The sequence below is a fragment of the Sceloporus occidentalis genome, unplaced genomic scaffold (genome assembly GCF_023333645.1).
Source record: "Sceloporus occidentalis isolate IW3139 unplaced genomic scaffold, rSceOcc1.0.p SCAF_3, whole genome shotgun sequence".
NCBI lineage: Eukaryota > Metazoa > Chordata > Lepidosauria > Squamata > Phrynosomatidae > Sceloporus > Sceloporus occidentalis.
Window position 1 is genome coordinate 24,666,059 of NW_028316983.1, and position 18,590 is coordinate 24,684,648.

At 43.9% G+C, this 18,590-nt stretch overlaps 1 protein-coding gene across 2 annotated transcripts in view; it reads left to right on the top strand.

The window, feature by feature from the left end:
* Positions 1 to 1,571: 1,571 nt before the first annotated feature.
* RIPOR3 (RIPOR family member 3) overlaps positions 1,572 to 18,590 on the top strand; it is a 148,264-nt gene continuing 131,245 nt past the window's right edge. For both annotated transcript variants that reach the window (XM_089513833.1, XM_089513836.1), the window contains exon 1: positions 1,572 to 1,794. The gene's annotated coding sequence lies outside the window, so the exon portion shown is untranslated. The remainder of the gene's footprint in view (positions 1,795 to 18,590) is intronic.

Genomic DNA, 18,590 nt, shown 5'->3' on the forward strand with positions numbered 1-18,590 from the left:
TATGGCAACCCTAGTCCTCCAGCCTCATGGAAGATCTCTTGGCCAGTTCACCATGTCTCCTTTTTGGTCCCCACACTATATCTCATTTACTCATTCATATGGTTATCTACACACCTTGGCAACCTCCTTCCTCCAACTGAACCTGTCACTTCATCTCCATACATACAGGGTTGCTGCATTCCAATGGACATTCCCACACACAGATCGCTATATATGTCTGTCCCTGGGCTTTCCACTCCACCCCATGCATCTGATGAAGTAGGCTTAAATGTAGGAAAGCTCATGCCACCAGCTTCTGTCTTTCAATTAGTTAGTCTCAAAGGTGCTGCAAGATCCCTTTGCATACTAAGGTGAACTTGTCACGGGATTTCCTTGGCAATGTTTGCCATTGCTTTCCTCTGTGACTGAGAGTGGGTGACTTGTCCAAGGTCACCTAGTGGATTTCCATGGTCTAGCAGGAATTCGAACCCTGGTCTGACCAACATTGGCTCTTTCTAGGGCACCTACTAATGCTCATATTCTCTGTCATTTGTGGGGTTACACCATGCCCTTTGGAGTGAATGCAGGGTCACCAGACGTCTCCCTTTCCAGGACATGTCTTACATTTCAACCATCTGTCCTGGAGGAATTCCATAATGGCCTCCATTTTTGGCTTCAAACAACGTTGCATGCAAATGGAAGGCAATCCAAATGCAATCGCGAGATATCCCAGGAATAGATGAATTTGGAAAAACATTGAATTTATAAATCCTTTTCCACTGTGCAGTCAATTCACATTTGCGTTTGTATGAAATGCATCTCCAGTTTGGCCATGGGATTACTGTCGGCCATGGGATCCTGCCCTCCCTGTGCATGCGCAAATAGGCAAATTCAAAGTCAAGAAGCCGATGGGTACATACTCATGTGATGATTTCATTTGCATTTGCACTGCTTTCTCTTTTGGATGGATGCTATGTTTGTCTCTGTGTGTGATAAGCTACAATCTCTTGCATTTTCAGATTGCCCCCTCTTCTTCTTTTGGGACAGCGATTTAAGTCCTTCTAAACACAGGTGGTGGGATAGGGTCAGTATGGGCAAGGTACATGGGTGAGGGTATTATTATTATTATTATTATTGATAAAATATTACAAATTATTAGGGGATAAATGTTAGAAAACCAAAGCATTTCTGTGTTATTGTGTACCTTGTTTTCTTGTTTTCTGCGTGTGCTTTTTAAAAGTTAAATAGATAAATAAATAATAAAGACATCCATCTGTATGTCTGGCGAATAAAGATAGATTTGGGAAGGAAAAACAGAGAATATTTTTAAACTGTGGATGCTTGGATGGGTGGATAAAGAATCCGTGGATAAAGAGGGCTGGCTGTACATCCATGCTTCTTCCCAAAATTGGGGGGGGGGGGGTGTTGGGGATCCCTCCTGGGCAGAAGGTCCGGGAAAAGGAGGACATGTGGTGACCCTGATGGAGGAGGAGGAGGCTCCCCAGCCAAGGAAGGAAGGAAGGAAGAAGAGAGAAAGAGGGAGGGAGGGAAAGGAGAGGCAGAGGAGGAAGAAGGGAGCGCAGGAGCCAGAGGGAAGGAGGAGGGAGGGAAGGAAGGAAGGCGAGCCTTTTCCTGGAAGAAGAGGCGCTGACTGAGCGGCTGACAAGCGGAGATAAGCGGCTGCCTCTCTCTCTCTCTCTCTCTCGGGGCTCTGCAGGCAGCTTCCCAGCCTGGCTCCTCCGAAAAGGCAGCAAGCAGCAAGGCAGCTTCGGCGCTGGAGCCCAGCAAGGCAGAGCCAGAGGGCAGGTAGCCCAGGTAAGGGCCCAGGAAGGGAGGCAGGGAGGAAGGGGCATGGGTCCTCAACGCCCCTGGAGGACCAGGGCAAGGGGGAAAGCCTAGCCTCCCAGGCAGGGACATGGAGGACCCCCGGGGAAATGGAGGACAGGAGCAAATTCAAAATGAAAATAATTAAAAAGAGGGGGAGCTCAAAACACTCAGAAATAGAAATGGAGGACCTGCCGGGGAAATGGAGGACATGAGAAAAGAAGACGCTCAAAACCCTCCTAGGCATAGAAATGGAGGACCTGCCGGGGAAATAGAGGACAGGACTAATGAAGACGTTCAAAACCCTCCTAGACATAGAAATGGAGGACCTCCCAGGGAAATGGAGGATGTGACCAAAACAAAACAAAAGCTCCAAACACTCCGAGAAATACAAATGGAGGACCTGACCATAAACAAGGGAAGAAAATATATATATATATATATATATATATATATATATATATTTATTAAACTGAGGCTGGATGGCCATCTGTCATGTGGGGAAGTGGGGCTTTGAGTGGGAGTTCCTGCATGGCAGCATGGGGAATGCCAACCCTCTGCTTCTCAGTCTTGCTCAGAATGGAGGGCGCTGGGGAATTCCTCCTGGGCAGAAAGTTGAAAGGGAGGACAGGTTCAGGAAAAGGAGGACGTAGGTCCCTCGCCTGAGGCACCTGATGTCTATAGGAGCATCTCTTTGTTGTGGGCCACCTTTGCTTTCCGACTTATGGCAACTTTATTTTATTTATTGATTTATTTCATTAATTTAATTTCTATGCCGCCTTTCTCCCAGAAGGCATCCAAGGTGGCTCACCAACAAGAACGCATTAAAAACTTGTTACACCAAAACAATTAAAACTTTCACATCAAAACAACATACAATTACAAACATTCAAACCACAATAAAAACACAATACCCACCCCTATCGAAGGGTTTTCTTGACAGGTTTCTACAGACATCCTCTGAGGCTGAGAGTGTGTGACTTGGCTGAGCCAGGATTTGAACCCTGGTCTCCAGCATCAAGAGTCCAGGCTTCAAACCACTACAACAGGCTGGCTCTCTAGGATTTCTTTTACAAGAGATTCTTTCCTTCGGTCATTTCTGGGTCCCAGAAAGGGACCCAAGGCTGTTTATTCAGATAGACCACGATGGGACTTTTTATGGGACTTTTAAAAACAAAACTAACTTTGAAACTTTGAAAAACAAAACTAACCGGGGTTTTCCGGGAGGTTATAGTAAAAGTCACACAGGGTTGTTTGTTTGAATCCTGCCTGATTCAGAGCCCATTGTAACTCTGAAGTTGCACTTGGTCCGAGAAAAAGCTTCCTTTCCTTCTCTGTCTCTCTCTCTCTAAGCCTGAAATCCAAAGTGCCTTGAAGTAAAAAACAAACCCTGTTGTTGTTGTTGTGTGCGTTCAAGTCATTTTTGACTTAGGGAGATCCTAAGGCGAACCTATCATAGTACGTAGTTTTCTTGGTGAGTTTGAGAGAGTGTGACTTGCCCGAGAGAGAGAGAGAGAGAGAGAGAGAGAGGAGAACCTATCATAGGGTTTTCATGGAACATTTCTTCAGAGGGCGTTTCCCATTGCCATCCAAGGCTGAGAGAGTGTGACTTTCCTAAAGTCCCCACACTGGCTCTCACCCTACTAACCCCCAAAGGGACATATTCTTTGGGAGCAAGAATCTCTGGAAAAGTTCTTCCTTGCCCAAGCTCCATACCTCTTTTTTAGGTGTGCTGACTTCTGGGCCTGCAGAGGTATGTACCGGTTCCGGGAAATCATAACAGCAATCACTATAATTATAATTATTAGGATTAAAATGTTCAGAGCGGATGTCTTGTCATCTTTATCCTGTTTTGGTCTCCCCGGTTTTAAAGGGGAGGAAGAGGAACTGATGTGGATAGTAACCTGCCTAAAGGCAAGGTATGCGCAGAGCTTGCAAATTTTACTTTTTGTGGAATAAAATCCCCAAGATTCTGCAAGCGAGTGCAAGTAACTGAGGCTGTGTCTGCACTGCTGAAATAATCCAGTTTGAGACTACTTTAACTGCCATGGCTCTATGGAATTCTGGGAACTGTAGTTTGTTGTGGCACCTCTGGTGCACGGTGCCAGGCAGGTTGCAGGGTGCCAGGCAATAAAATATACCTGATGATCATCTGTAGTGGTAGAGGTGTGGAGCCACAGTGGTGTAGTGGTTAGATCTGGAGTTTTCAACCTTTGATTCTCCAGTTGTTTTGTACCTCAACTGCCAGACACCTCCACCAATATGGTAGCAAAAATCCACCAGTTAAGCAATCAACAGTCACTTGTTCCTAAAGAGAGGATGAGCCCTGGCCTTTACAGGGATGACTACTGATGAGTCAGGGGGCTCAAAATAATTCAGAAAGTGGCCTTCTCAATCTCAAGAAGTCTGAGAAACACTTCTCTATGGGGATCATAAGCCCTTATCAGATGAGTCTGGAACTGGGGGTCTTCAGCACTGGGCGGTTCGAATTCACGTTATTTCGCACAATACCATCATACCTGGGAGCCCCTCCGAATTGGCATGATTCAAATTGGCCAATATGCATTCGCGCGAAGTGCATTCAGTGCAGAATGTTTTGTCACACCGGTGCTCAACATGAGGATTGGCCGATTCGTATCGGCCCCCTCGCACATGCTCAGTGGTGCCCTGCATGGGTTGCGACCTTAAACGCTTCCGGGGTGAAAGGGGAGGTCACGTCATGACAGCCCGGTAAACAGCTGGAGAGCCAGCTCATGCACATTAACAATCGTGATACAACGTGCCCTCTCTACATTCCTCTCTGTTTCCTCTCTACATTCCTGCTTGGTTTTAACGTTACCATGACCTTCCCTTGCAACAAATTAGCAATGCCCGGTTGTACGTGTGTGTGTGTGAGTGTGTGAATATGTATTCTGGGGGGGGGGGGAGGACCAGTTCCAGCGGCTGTCAAAGAGGCTGGATGGCCATCTAAGTAAATGGGGATGCTTTTTTCCTCCTCCTCCTCCCGGCTTGGGAGCCAGCATAAGCTGCATCCCAAGAAGGGAACAGGCGCGGGGCCGCTAGAATCGCGGTGATCGCCGCCGTTCCAGCGGCCCCCGCGCCTCTTCCCTTCTTGGGATGCAGCCTATGCTGGCTCCCAAGCCGGGAGGAGGAGGAGGAGGCTGCCGGAACCACGATTCCAGCGGCCCCCCGCGGCTCTTCCCTTCTTGGGATGCAGCTTATGCTGGCTCCCAAGCCGGGAGGAGGAGGAGGAGGCCGCTGGAACCGCCCCCCCCCCCCGCTTCCCTGGAACCGGCAAGAGGAAAGACCCACCGGAAGTTAAAATTGGAATCTGGGGGTCTTGCAATGGAATTCAGGATTGGGTAGTCACACCAGAGCCATTCGCACTGAGATCGAACAGAGCCCCAATCCAGGATATTGCCAATCCCCTTATCAGCGCACTGGCCAACACGCTCCAAAAAGAGGAGCCAGTACGCATTCAGTTCGGCATCTCGCGCATTCACGTGAGTTCGGATTGGGCCATTCGAATGCTGGTATGATGGTATTGTGCGAAATAACGTGAATTCGAACCGCCCAGTGCTGAAGACCCCCAGTTCCAGACTCATCTGATAAGGGCTATAGTCTATATAAAAGATGTGTATAGATCTCAGAGAGAGCCAGTGTAGTGCAGTGGTTTGAGTGTTAAACTGTGACTCTGGTGACCAGGCTTCGATTCCCAGCTTGGCCATGGAAATCCACTGGGTGACCTTGGGCAAGTCACACTCTCACAGCCTCAGGGGAAGGCAATAGCAAACCCCCCCCCCCCCCCGAATAAATCATGCCAAGAAAACCCCACGATAGGTTTGCCTTAGAGTCACCATAGGTCGGAAGCAACTTGAAGACACACAACAAACAAACAAACAAACAAAAAATAGACCTCAGAGCTTTACACACAACCAATGGACCTACCATCAGCATGTTAGCAGGTGGTATCTTTGAGGAGTTGCCAAGACATCCTGTTGATGCCTGTGAGCCTTTTCTTTTTCTGAGCTGAGCCACAAGAAAAGGCTCACTAGAAAAGACAAACATGCTTGGTAAGGTACAAGACGTAGGAAAAGAGGAAGACCTGTGTTACAGATGGATGGATTCAGTCAAGGAAGTTTGCAAGACCTGAGCAGGACTGTTGATGATAGGTTGATGATAGAATTGATGTTGATGATAGGTTGACTTTGAGGTGTCTCATTTGCAGGGTCACCATAAGTAGAAGTTAGCTTGATGATGATAGGGTTGATGTTGATGATATGGTTACTTGGAAATGTCTCATTTGTAGGGTCACCATAAGTGGAAGCTGGCTTGATGGCAGTTAACAAAAACATCTATGAACTTGCCTTAGGCTCCATATAGAGCTGTGTAATTTAGCATGACTTGTGAGGAATTCAAAGGATAGGAAGACTACCTACTCAGTGCTCCTTTGGCCCTTCCACAACAGTCAAGCAAGCCTAGAGTTTAGAAATGTTAGTTCTGGGAAATGATACTCCTGGAATCCCTCCAGTCAGGGACGTAGCCAGGATTTTAGGAAGGGGGGGTCCAGAGTAAGTGCCACCATTATAATGGGGCTTGGGCACGGCGGCGCAGCAGCACGCACCATTCATTTTTCTAATGGAAGGGAGGGGTCCGGACCCCAAGAACCCCCCCTTGGCTACGTCCTTGCTCCAGTTACCATGGCCAACGTAACCTTTCTGAGTAAGCCAGTTAAGGTTCACTGAGAGAGGAAGGGATTCCCCTCCAAATTATACTTTTCACCCATAGTTTCCACAATCCTGGTATTAGACTTGGCAGGAATCTTATCTGTAACCCTGTCTGGTACTTTGGCATAAATTGATTCCAAGAACATCAACTTTCACAATCCTCTGTGCAGGCTTCATGCATCTGATCTTAAAATCTTTAAACATGCCAAAGCTCAAACCTTTCTGGAAGTGAAATTCTTTGTTCTGATAAGCTTTTTTCTTTTAATTTTTGATCTGGGCACTGTTCATGGATACAGCTTGTTGCCTTTAGCTGGAGGATACTGTCATGCTTTCAGGGCTGATGTGAGATACAGGTGTTTGTCGTTGCTGTGTGCTGTCAAATTGTTTCTGACTTATGGCGTCTCTAAGGTGAACTTATCATGGGGTTTTCTTGGCAGGATTTGTTCAGAGAAGGTTTTGTCATTGCCATCCTCTGGGGCTGAGAGAGTGTGACTTGCCCAAGGTCACCTAGTAGGTTTTTATGGCCAAGCTGGGATTCAAACCCTGGTCTTCCAGTGTCCTAGTCTAACGCCCAAACCAATAAACTCTGAGCATAGAAGACACCAAGGGTATTGGATAGTGAGGTATACTCACTATGTGTCTCTCTCACCCATATTATAGTAATGTATTGTTACTGGGGAGCTGAACTTCCCACTGCCAGATATTGTCAAAACTGCAGAGGGAGCAGGGAATTCAGGGTTGGGGATGAGGATGGAAGATGGTATCACTGACCCTGCCAATCGAATAGTCCTTGTGCTTCTGTCCTTTAAGCCCCGACTCCACTTCAACACTGATTGGGAATTCTAATAGCCTAATTTAGAGAAAAGAAGCGTTTTATGGTTATTGTTAAACGTTAAGGAGTTATCCCAGTCTACTGTAAACCATCCCACAGTTTACGAGGAGATCTTGATTTATTTTTGCCCAGATCTGACATACAGTTTTTCTCAGCCAGAAACCTTTGCCTTGCAGAGGTTCAGTTATTGCTGTGTTAGTTACATTCTGTTTTGTTATCTTTCTAGGACTACATAATGGTTATTTTTTTTATTTGCTTTTAAATACTGTTTGAGGTTTTGGGTCATAGCCCAGTTACATTTTATTCTATTTTTTTAAAAAAATCTCATTAAATAGCACTTTTGATAAGCCTGCTCTCTATAAAAATTGGATTGATGATATGATAAGATAAGCATGATGTGAAGCAGAGATTCTGCAAAATCTCTGCACAGAACCAGATTTCAGCTAATCATCTAGATAAATTTCTTAATGCTAAGAATTGTTTGAGAGTGAAATAGACTGCCTCGAGAGGGAGTAGGCTTTGTTATGCTACAAGTATTTAAACAACGGCTGGATGGTTATCCCTCTGCCATTTTGCATTAGAGATCCTTAGAAGAGCTGGACTAGGTGACTTTAAAGTTACATTTCAACTTGATGGTTCTGTGATATCTCCATGGAATCTAATCATAAGTGGACAATATAGGACTGCACTGCAAGAAAATGAGTAGCACTAGATCATTCAGTGAATGACCTTCGTAGTAAAATAATTGGTTTAAACCTAGGAATTCTTGCACCTAGTACAACAAGGTATCCACTATACCATACCCTCCAACTGTCCCAGTTTGCAAACTGAGTTGAAATTGCAAAAGTAGTTTGCACTCAGTTAACTGAGGCAGTAGAAGAGAAGAGGAAGGGGTAAAATCTTATTCTTCCCAGGAGACTGATCAAAAAGCAAACTGCTGCAACCTTTCCTAGCTTGTCTGTTCCCCATTTGTAAGTTTTTCCATCTTGATGGAAGTTGCTTGGCTATGAATGTCCTAGTTTTCATCTGTGAAATATGGGAGGGTATACCATACTACACTACACTAGCAGTCATTTAAATGAGGACAGATGCCTTCTTGACCCAGGCCTGAAGACGCACTGGATAAATTAGGCCACCAATATTGAGTCAATTATAGTTGGCCCTCAATAACGACGGATTCCTTATCATTGGGTTCAGTCTTCCACCACATGAAAAAAATTAAATATATACATAAATCCCTAAAAGCAAACCTTAATGTTGTGATTTTATATAAGGGACACCATTTCACTACATCATTGTATTTTATATGGAATTTGAACATCCACAGAATTTGTTATCCACTGGAGTTCCTAGGACCAAACCCCAGCGGATACCAAGGGCCCCCTGTAATTGGTTAGAATCAGAGTTTAGAAAAATGACAAAAGTGCCAGAGGGAATTCTGAGAGTTGTAGTTCAGAAAAGTAACTTTTCCCATCTGTGAGCAGAACAATAACTTAAACCTGTTGTATTGCTAATGTAATTAAAAGTTAATGAAGCAGCTTTGAAATGTAACATATTAATGTAAGTTTTTACTAAAGCTGGTAAGCAAAATTGGCATCTCCAGGTAGGCAGTCCTGGAGTCTCAAATTCAGGTGCACCTAGATCTGATGAACCATGAAAAGGCAGTGGGTCCCAAGCACCTTCCCTCTACTCATTGTTGCCCTCCCTACTTTATGCTTCTTTTGTCCCAAAATGCCAAAACATAATCTCTATGTCTAGGTAGGGTTGCCATAAGTGAGGACCTCCAAACCGGGACAAATGTAGGACAAATGTAGGACAAATTTTTCAAATGTAGGACACATTTTTAAAATGGAGGACTCACAAAAAAATTGAAGATTTTTAAAATTTTTTTTCATATAAATGCATGTTTCTTAGACATGATCAAAATGGAGGACATTTGGCATTATTCCTAGACAGATGGCAGAAATGTGCTTCCCTTTCTGGCCAAAAACCAGAAGAGGAGGAAGAGTGGAAAAAGCAGAGGAGGAGGAAGAGGAGAAGAAGAAAAGGAGGAAGAAGAGGAGGAGGAAGAGAGGAAAAGGAGGAGGAGGAGGAAGAAGAGGAAGTAGAGAGGAAGAAAAAGGGGAGGAAGAGGGGAAGGATGAGCTGGAGAAGAGGAGGAGGGAGAAGATGAAGAAGAAGGGGAGGAGGAGGAGGAGGAGGCAGAAGAAGAGGAGGAGGAGAAAGAAGAGGAAAACCTCTTTCCCCTGTCAGGCCGCCTCCCTGGCCGGCGGAGGAGGCGGCAAGGCAGCGGAAAAGGGCCTTGCTGAGGTGAGCCCCTTTTCCCCTGTTAGGCTGCCTCCGTCGCCAGCGGAGGAGGCCAAGCAGGGAATGGGCCTCGCTGAGGCGAGGCTCCTTTCCCTGCCTGGCATCCGTCGCGGGGGGATCCCGGGGGCGGGGCCAAACCGCTCCAAACCGGGAAAGTCCCGCCCCAGGCGGGATATGGCAACCCTAGGTCTAGGGGGTTTGGAAGCCATTTCCACCATGGTTGGAGCCCCACTGGCCTCCCCAGAGGTGAAACCAGAGGTGAAACAAAGCTCTGCAAAAAATGTCAAAAATGTTTCTTTGTCTCATGATGCTCCAAAATGGACTGTAGGGCCTAGGAAGGCATATGTCAGAACAGGCATTTCTTCAGAAGAAATATTTCCTCCTGTGTAATGTGGAAGGGAGGAAGCTTCTTTTAATACAGCACTTGATGAAACATAGGAAAGTGCCTTATGCCAGATCAGTCCCACTGTGTCCATTGATGTCATGAAGAATGCTTCAGGGCTTGAGTTTGACTTGGAATAAACTATGTGATTTTTTCTAATTTTCAACATGAATTTCAAGAGAGTCTGGCCATCTTTCTTTCTTTGTTCTTTAATATCCCACCTTCCTCCCTTTTACAAGTGGATTATGAAAAACCAGATACAGCTAAAAAAAACCAAAAACATTTGTACAAAACATGTTTAAAAATCAAAATAAGCAAGAGTTTGGTTAAACTCAAAAGTTAAAACAGTATAAAACACAATTAAAACATAGCACAAATCCATTAAAAGTCCTATTTGCCACATAAACCCTAGTTGCCAAGGAAGCTAATCCCCTTCTTCTTCAGCAGTAGCTCCATTCTCTCTCATTGACTGAAGCGAGGATATTAAGACACCAAAAACTGCTTCGGGCTACAGAAGAAACAGATTGATGCTAAATATTAGGAACAGCTTCTTAACTGGAATAAACGGCCTCAGGAGAGCAGTGCTCTCTCCAGGAGGCTTTCTGAAAGGACAGGGGACATATCTCTAGTAAAAACACACCAGCTACTTGTCTGCAAGCAACATATAATTCATGAACCATTCCCCACCCTCAACACATTTTAATCAAAGCATGGTCAAAATGTTGCTTGCCGTTTTATTCACAAGGGAATTAGAGTTGTTTTCAAAATGTAGAAACATAAAGATATCATACATGTTTGTTTCCCATTTCTTGTGAGCCTTTGCATATAATGGTATTGATTTTTAGTATATCATATCCACCAACATTTCACAGACAAAAGCTGAGATGTTTGGCAAAGGAACATTGCAGTGTGGTTAAAATGGCAAAAGTTAGTAATGAGGAACAACGCACAAGCTAGGAGAGGCTGCAGAAATTTCCTTTTACCTGAGCCTCCTAGGAAAGGTGAAAGACCTCCCCCTTTCCTCTGCCCTTTTTGAGTTAACATAGGGCATGTACAGACAGGCCAAAATAAAGCTGCTTCGGGTGACTTTGGAGGTATGCTACTTAAATGATGCATGTGTCCTAAGAGTCTGGAAGCCATGCCAAAGCCACGCTCCAGTCCTTAGGACTGGAGCGTGGCTTTGGTGCAAAGTCACCCGAAGCAGCTTTATTTTGGCCTGTCTGTATGGGGCCTGAGTACAAACTACTATTACACTTTGAAATCACTTTGCAGTCATTAAAGCTGCATGGCAGTGGGGGTGGGAGGAACAGAGAGAAATTGGGACATTTTGAAAGCACCTGAAAAAGTTGAATAACAGAGGATTAATTGTGACTGTCCTTGCTAAATCAGGACCACTGGAGGGAAAAGGTAATGTTTCACAAAGGCAGAAGACAGTTACCTCCCTTTGCCTCTAGGAAAGCTCTTTTGAAAAGCACATTCACCCTTCAAACTTACCTGTAGGCAGAATCTCATAATGCTTGTCCTTAAAAAGCTCATGAGCATGATGAAGCTTTCAGTGTTGGGTTGTTGTGTGCCTTCAAGTAATTTCTGATATATGGCGACCCTTAAGGTGACGCTATCAAGGGTTTTTTCTTGGCAAGTTTCTTAAGAGGGGGTTTGCCACTGTCATCCTTTGAGGCTGAGAGGATGTGATTTGCTCTAGCTCAGCTAGTGGGCTTACATGGCTGAGCCAGGATTCAAACTCTGATCTCCACCATCATAGTCCAATGCTTAAACCATTACACCATTCTGGCTACCACCAATTTTATTATAGAGCCTGACTGTGGAGATACATTGGCTCCGTGGCATCTACTTGGGTTTGGTTCCAAGACCTGCCATGAATACCAAAATCTCAAAGTCCCATTAAATACAGTGGCACAGTAAAATAGTGACCTTTATATAAAATGGCAAAATCAAAGTTTGCTTTTTGGTTTTTATATATTGTTAAAAATATTTTCAAGCCCTGGATCTTGAATCTGTGGTTAAAGAATCCATGGATATGGAGACAGAAGCTGGTCATTTTTATTTTAAATACATGTAAATCAAAGCTAGGGTCAATTAGAGGAGGCCCAGTGAATCAGACACTCAATGGTAAATCAACACTCATGCAAATCCCATTGATTCAGTGGCTCTACTCTGTTTGGGAGCTACCATTTGGTTTAGGTCATCTTTAGGTCATCTCTTGGCTGAAAGTGTTAGATCAGATGATTCTTCTCCATAACCACTGACTCTGTTCCACTCTGTTTTGCCAGTTTTACAGGGATTCTTAAGCTTTGTGCTATTCTTTGTGGTGTTTATCAAACGGGGTTTTTCCAGCTCAGATCCAGGGTGACTGCGAATTGAGCGATGCAAATTCACGTTATAACGTTAATGTATTTTCATACCTGGTTCCTTTCAATGGGAGCTTCTCCTGTGGGGCTTCCGCAGTGCTTCGGACTGAATCCTTACAGGCTCCTCATTTTGGAGAGTTTGCTAAATAAGTGAGTTGACAGGATTTGCATTGAGGCTCGCTTCGAATTCACTGCGAATTGGTCTGGTGTGGAATGACACTTTGCTTGTGCTCTGGTACACCACTGCAAAATCCCCGGGTTCCAAATTTCCCATGATTCTGTGCTGCAAATTTGCCCCATTTGCTTCTGGTGCTCCCCCCTGAATGAATGCATTCACGTTTTAACATGGACAGGAGACATGCTGGCGAGGAGGGGAAGATCGGGGGGGGGGGGAGAGAAAGGGAAAAGAGGGGGGCAAAGGGAGAGAGTGGGGTTAGTAAAGTTTCTAAAGGACTCTTTGGGGGTGGGGGCAGGACGTCCTCCAAAGTGGGGCCAAGGTGGAGGCAGGATTTACTTCCAAGTAGAACTGCAGTTTCTACACTGATTATTTTGCAGTGGAAGAAATTTATTATTATTATTATTATTATTATTATTATTAAAAAATCTTTCACTGCAAAATAATAATGATAATAATAATAATAACAATAATTTTGCTGGTGGGTGATACATTCGGATGAAGCAGAGGGCATTTAGAGATAGGTGACATTCCCTATCATTCATGTGAGGCTAGGGATGGAGAGTAGATCCAGATGACAGATGTGAAGGGAAAGAAACAGGAGGCTGGAAGGAGAGGTGGAACTCCCAGAATTCCATAGCCTCAAGCCAAGGACCCCACAACAAACTCCAGCTCCCATAATAATAATAATAATAATAATAATAATAATAATAATATATTTTTAAAATAATAATAATTTTATTTTAAAATAATAATAATAATAATAATAAATTTTTAAAATAATATTATTATCATTAATAATAATTTATGTTATTAGTTTGCTGAGGCACCAGAGCTCTCTGGCAGAGAAGGCTCAATGTCTTAGGACAGTACAGTTCCCAGAATTCCACAGCACTGAGCCAGCACAGTTAAAGTGAAGTCAAACCGGATTATTTCCCAGTACAGATGCAGAGGCTAGCATTCACATAACTGGAAAGGGATGGAGGGTAGATTTCAATCCAGATGGCAGATGTGAAGGGAAAGAAACAGCAAGCTGGAGGGAGAGATGGAACTCCCAGAATTTCATAGCGTCAAGTCAAGGACCCCACAACAAACTCCAACTCCCATAAATAATAATAATAATAATAACAATAATATATTTTTATAATAATAAAAATTTATTATTTTAAAATAATAAGAATAATATTAATAATAATTAATTTTTAAAATAATAATAATAATAATAATAATAATAATAATTTAAGTTATTAGTTTGCTGAGGTACCAAAGCTCTCTGGCAGAGAAGGCTCAATGTCTCAGGACACTACAGTTCCCAGAATTCCATAGCACTGAGCCAGGACAGTTAAAGTGGAGTTAAACCGGATTATCTCTCCAGTGTGGATGCAATCCTTAGGACTTGAGCATGGCTTTGGTGTGGCTTCCGGACTCTTAGGATGCGTGCATCATTTAAACAGCATACCTTCAAAGTGACCCGAAGCAGCTTTATTTTGGCCTGTGTATGGGGCACTCGCTGTGTTAGTCTGTAGAATCAGTATGTAGAGAGATCTTCCCGCTCCATCAAGGCTAGCTTGGAAGAAGAGACTCCTCCCTCCATAACTGTCATCTTCCGGCCTGCAAGGGAGTTGACCAGGCAGGCCCAGCTCCATTCAGGCTAGCCTGGAAGAAGAGACTCCTCCCTCCATAACTGCCATCCTCCGGCCTGCAAGGGAGTTGACCAGGCAGGCCCATATCCATCATGGCTAGCCTGGAAGAATAGGCTCCTCCGTCCATAACTGTCATCCTCTGGCCTGTAAGGCTGTTGACCAGGCAGGTCCAGTTCCATCATGGCTAGCTTGGAAGAAGAGACTCCTCCCTCCATAACTGTCATCCTCTGGCCTGCAAGGGAGTTGACCAGGCAGGTCCAGCTCCATCAGGGCTAGCCTGGAAGAAGAGACTCCTCTCTCCATAACTGTCATCCTCTGGCCTGCAAGGGAGTTGACCAGGCAGGTCCAGCTCCATTATGGCTAGCCTGGAAGAAGAGGCTCCTCCCTCCATAACTGTCATCTTCTGGCCTATGAGGGAGTTGACCAGGCAGGCCCAGCTCCATCAGGGCTAGCCTGAAGAAGAAGAGCCCTCCCTCCAGTCCATCTGCCTTGGTCCAGGCCTCAGAGGGAGAGAAAAATGCTGGACCTGATCCCCTCCCCCCCCTCACCATTCCCTTCTCCTTTTGTGTAGTGTCTTTTTAGATTGTAAGCCAGAGGGCAGGGAACCGTCTATTATCCCCTCTGTTGTAAGCCGCCCGGATTCCCAGTGATTGGGCGGCATATAAATAAATCCTATTGTGGTTATTATTACTATTACTGTAGCACCTTTGAGACTAACTGAAATAAAGAAGTTGGCAGCATGAGCTTTCGTAGACCTCAGTATGTGCATCTGAGGAAGTAAACTGAAGTCTATGAAAGCTCATGCTGCCAAGTTCTTGAATTCAGTTAGTCTCAAAGGTGCTACAAGATCTCTCTACATACATAATCATCAGTGCCAAAGTCCCAGGCAGGATTACCTCCCATCTAGAAATAATTGAACCTGGGACCTTCTGCACACAAAGTGTGTTATCCCACCAAGCTAGTTCTGTGCCTTCTGGGTTGGATAAAGAACTTTTAAAAAAACAGTTCTGTGAAAACCTGGTATTGAAAAGAGAAAATATAGCATTGCTAGGTGATGAGCCTGGGAGACAGTGACTAGAAAGAGGGTTTGTTTTCTTTTTAGAAATATTTCATGGATGGCAATTCTAGGAGTAGACTGTGAGATTTGGGTTTTATGCATGGTAGTTCCTAATTCTCAAAATCCCCTGTTGGTGGATACATAATTTGATTTTGTGGGGAATCATACCTGTTTTTTAAGGGCTGGTGCCAGTGGGCAGAGACTCCAGAATGAAAAAAATGATCTTTGGAATCAGGTACTGTAATCAGGTACTGCGGATGGAGAAATGAAAACCTTTGTGTATTGCTGGGTAGGCTGTGTTTGGAGAGTTGTGTAGGTCTGGTGGAGATGTGTACAGTATCTGTTTAATGTACTGAAAATGTGACTTTAGCCAAAGGCCAAGAGGAAGTGAGCTGGCAGAATGTGATTAATCAAGCTGTAATTTGGCTTCTACTGAACTCTGGAATGAAAAGTAGCTGATGGTGACGGTCAACTATTCCACAGAGAACATCTCTTGTAAGAAGCGTCTTTTAGCCTAGCATGCACAGGACACATGGATCTTGCTTTTAATCTATGTGTGTCTGCAAATGCTGGCTCCAATCCATTGGGTGTTTCTTTTGTCATACTCTGTTGTGATCAATGGGGTGACATGCAAAAGCCCTGTTTGTTGATACCCGGTTATATGCAGAGTCTGTAGTAGCACAAGCACCAAGCTTGAAAATGTCATATTTTTGGAATGCAAGTTTCCAAATCCCCAGGCCATCATGGCTAGTTATTATACTCACTGGTGGAGTGTGGGAGCTGTTGGCCCAGTTCTGCTCAAGAACAGTGAAATCCATATCTGAGCTGCCACATTTCCAATTTGATGCCTATTGCCAATAATTTTTCCACAAGTAGCACTTTCTGTTTTGGAAAGTTTAAGAAATCATGGCCCAAAGTCATGATTTCAGTGGCAACAATGAAGAAGAAAGGGAAAGAAATGCCATTCCAGCTCCATCAACCATTAAGGCTTGAATCTAGTAACGGTTATGATTGATAGATAGTTTAAATTTTGTTTGGGTTTTATACTATGACTCTGGAGACTAGAGGTTGAATCCCTGCTCAGCCATGGAAACCCGCTGGATGACCTTAGGCAAGTCACACGCTCTCAGTCTCAGAAGAAGGCAAAGGCAAACGCTTTCTAAAGAAATCTTGGCAAGATAACTCTATGATAAGTCAGGATCACCATAAGTCAAAAGTGATATGACAGCATCCAACAACAAATGAAAAATACGATAAAAAGCCAAAGATCTCAGAACAGCTGAAGGAGACCATGTTAAGTGGTTACTTTCCCCCCTTCCTTTTCTTATTATAGTTAAATATGGAAAATAAGAGACTAGTTTAAAAAATAATGTATTTTAAATTCATTTTATACAATAAGAATTACTCTCCATCATTTGAAGTACTTCTGCTTCAAGAGAGACAGTTTGTTGGTGCATCTTTTTATACTGGAATGACATGACCCCAGGAATGGGAAATGGAAAAGGAAGAGGAAACTATTCCTTTTCTGGTTCCTATTCCATTTATTTCTCCAGCATCATCACTTGGATAGCTGCCAATCCAGTCCCTATAAGCTAACTAGTGCAGAATTTCTTGAATTCCACACAATGCCCTGATAGAATTAGCAACCTAAGGACCTGGGTTTAGACCATTGGTCCATCTCGCCCAATATTGTAGATTCTAATTGTCAGCAGCTCTTCAAGGATCGAGACAGAATTCTTTTCTAGCTCAGTGCCCGGAGATGGCAGGGATTGAACTTCTAACCTTCTCTATGTAAGGCGTCTGTTTTACCATTTTTTCCCGTGGCACTGAGCTAGGCAAGGATCTGCTGGCAGTAGCTAGGAGCAGTACCATGACAACTTGGTTTTAAAGCCTTCCAAAGAAGGAGAACCCACAGTCCTCTGAGGTGGTCCATTCCATTCTTGGCCAGTTCTTACAGTCAGGAGGTTCTTCCTTATGTTTAAGTAGAACTTTCTTTCTGGCAATGTGGGACTGCCAGTGCAAACAACCACAGAACACAAGGTGCTGCCTCCACAAAGCATTGGTATATTATATGCCTGTATAAGGTATAGATCCAGTCTGTTGTGTAAAGGAAGGAACTTTTGAGTCCCAAAGGGAATATCAGATCTGAAAACAATGTTCCTTTCTAGCCATTGGCCTGAGGATTTTAGCCATCTTGAGGAAAAGGATGTTCTGGCAGAAATCCCAATAGCTTTGGATGCAGAAGGTCACTGGTGCTTATTCCTTTGAAAAGTTTGTGACCTGTCAAATCAGGCAAAATCTTGTATTTCTAGCTTCTCATGCTATGGCCAAAGTATGATAATCTCATTTTGGACATCTTGATTTCTAGGGTAAGTTCAGGGCCTGGTTTGTTCTAGGACCCATTTATTTGTCTTTTTAGCAAAAAACAAACAAAACAAAAAAAAACTTATAATAAGGAACGTTCTTATTTGGTTTCTTTAAAACTGTGTAGAGTGATGGTACTGCCTGGTCAGGTCATTGTGAAAGAGAACAATGGCAAAGAACCATGAAAGCTGGCCTTCTGATGTATATCAATTGTGTGGTTTGACAACTGTAGAAAGGTGGTTATTCCGACAAAGCTTCTGCAGTTCTGACAGAAGATGTGAAGATCTGCACAGTGAATACAGGGAGCAAGCAGTTTACCATTAGGCAGAGTGAGGCAGTCTCCTCAGGCAGTTGATTTTGGGTGCCATCAAAAGGCAGCAAACCTTTAATGATTTCATTTATTATTGGCACATTTTTACTGCTAGGGCAAGACAGAGACACTCATGGGAATTTCTGCCTCGGAAATACTGGAATTCAAAGATATAACCATGTAAGTCTATAGAATCAGTATGTAGAGATCTTGTAGCACCTTTGAAACTAACTGAAAGAAAGAAGTTGGCAGCATGAGCATTTGTAGACTTCAGTCTACTTCCTCATCTGATTCCTCACTATATGCATCTGAGCAAGTAGACTGAAGTCTACGAAAGATCATGCTGTCAACTCGGAAATGGTTGGTTCTTAAGTACTGGTGACCAAAATGGTGAAAGGTCTGGAAACTATGTCCTATGAGGAGTGACTTAGGGAGCTGGGTATATTTAACCTGTGCAAGAGAAGATTAAGACATGACATGATACCCATGTTTAAATCATATAATTATAGAGATGGAAGAAACCGCAAGGCGTTTCAGGACCAACCCCCTGCCATGCAGGAATACACAATCAAAGCATCCCTGACGGATGGCCATCCAAAGGGATGTCATATTGAGGATGGA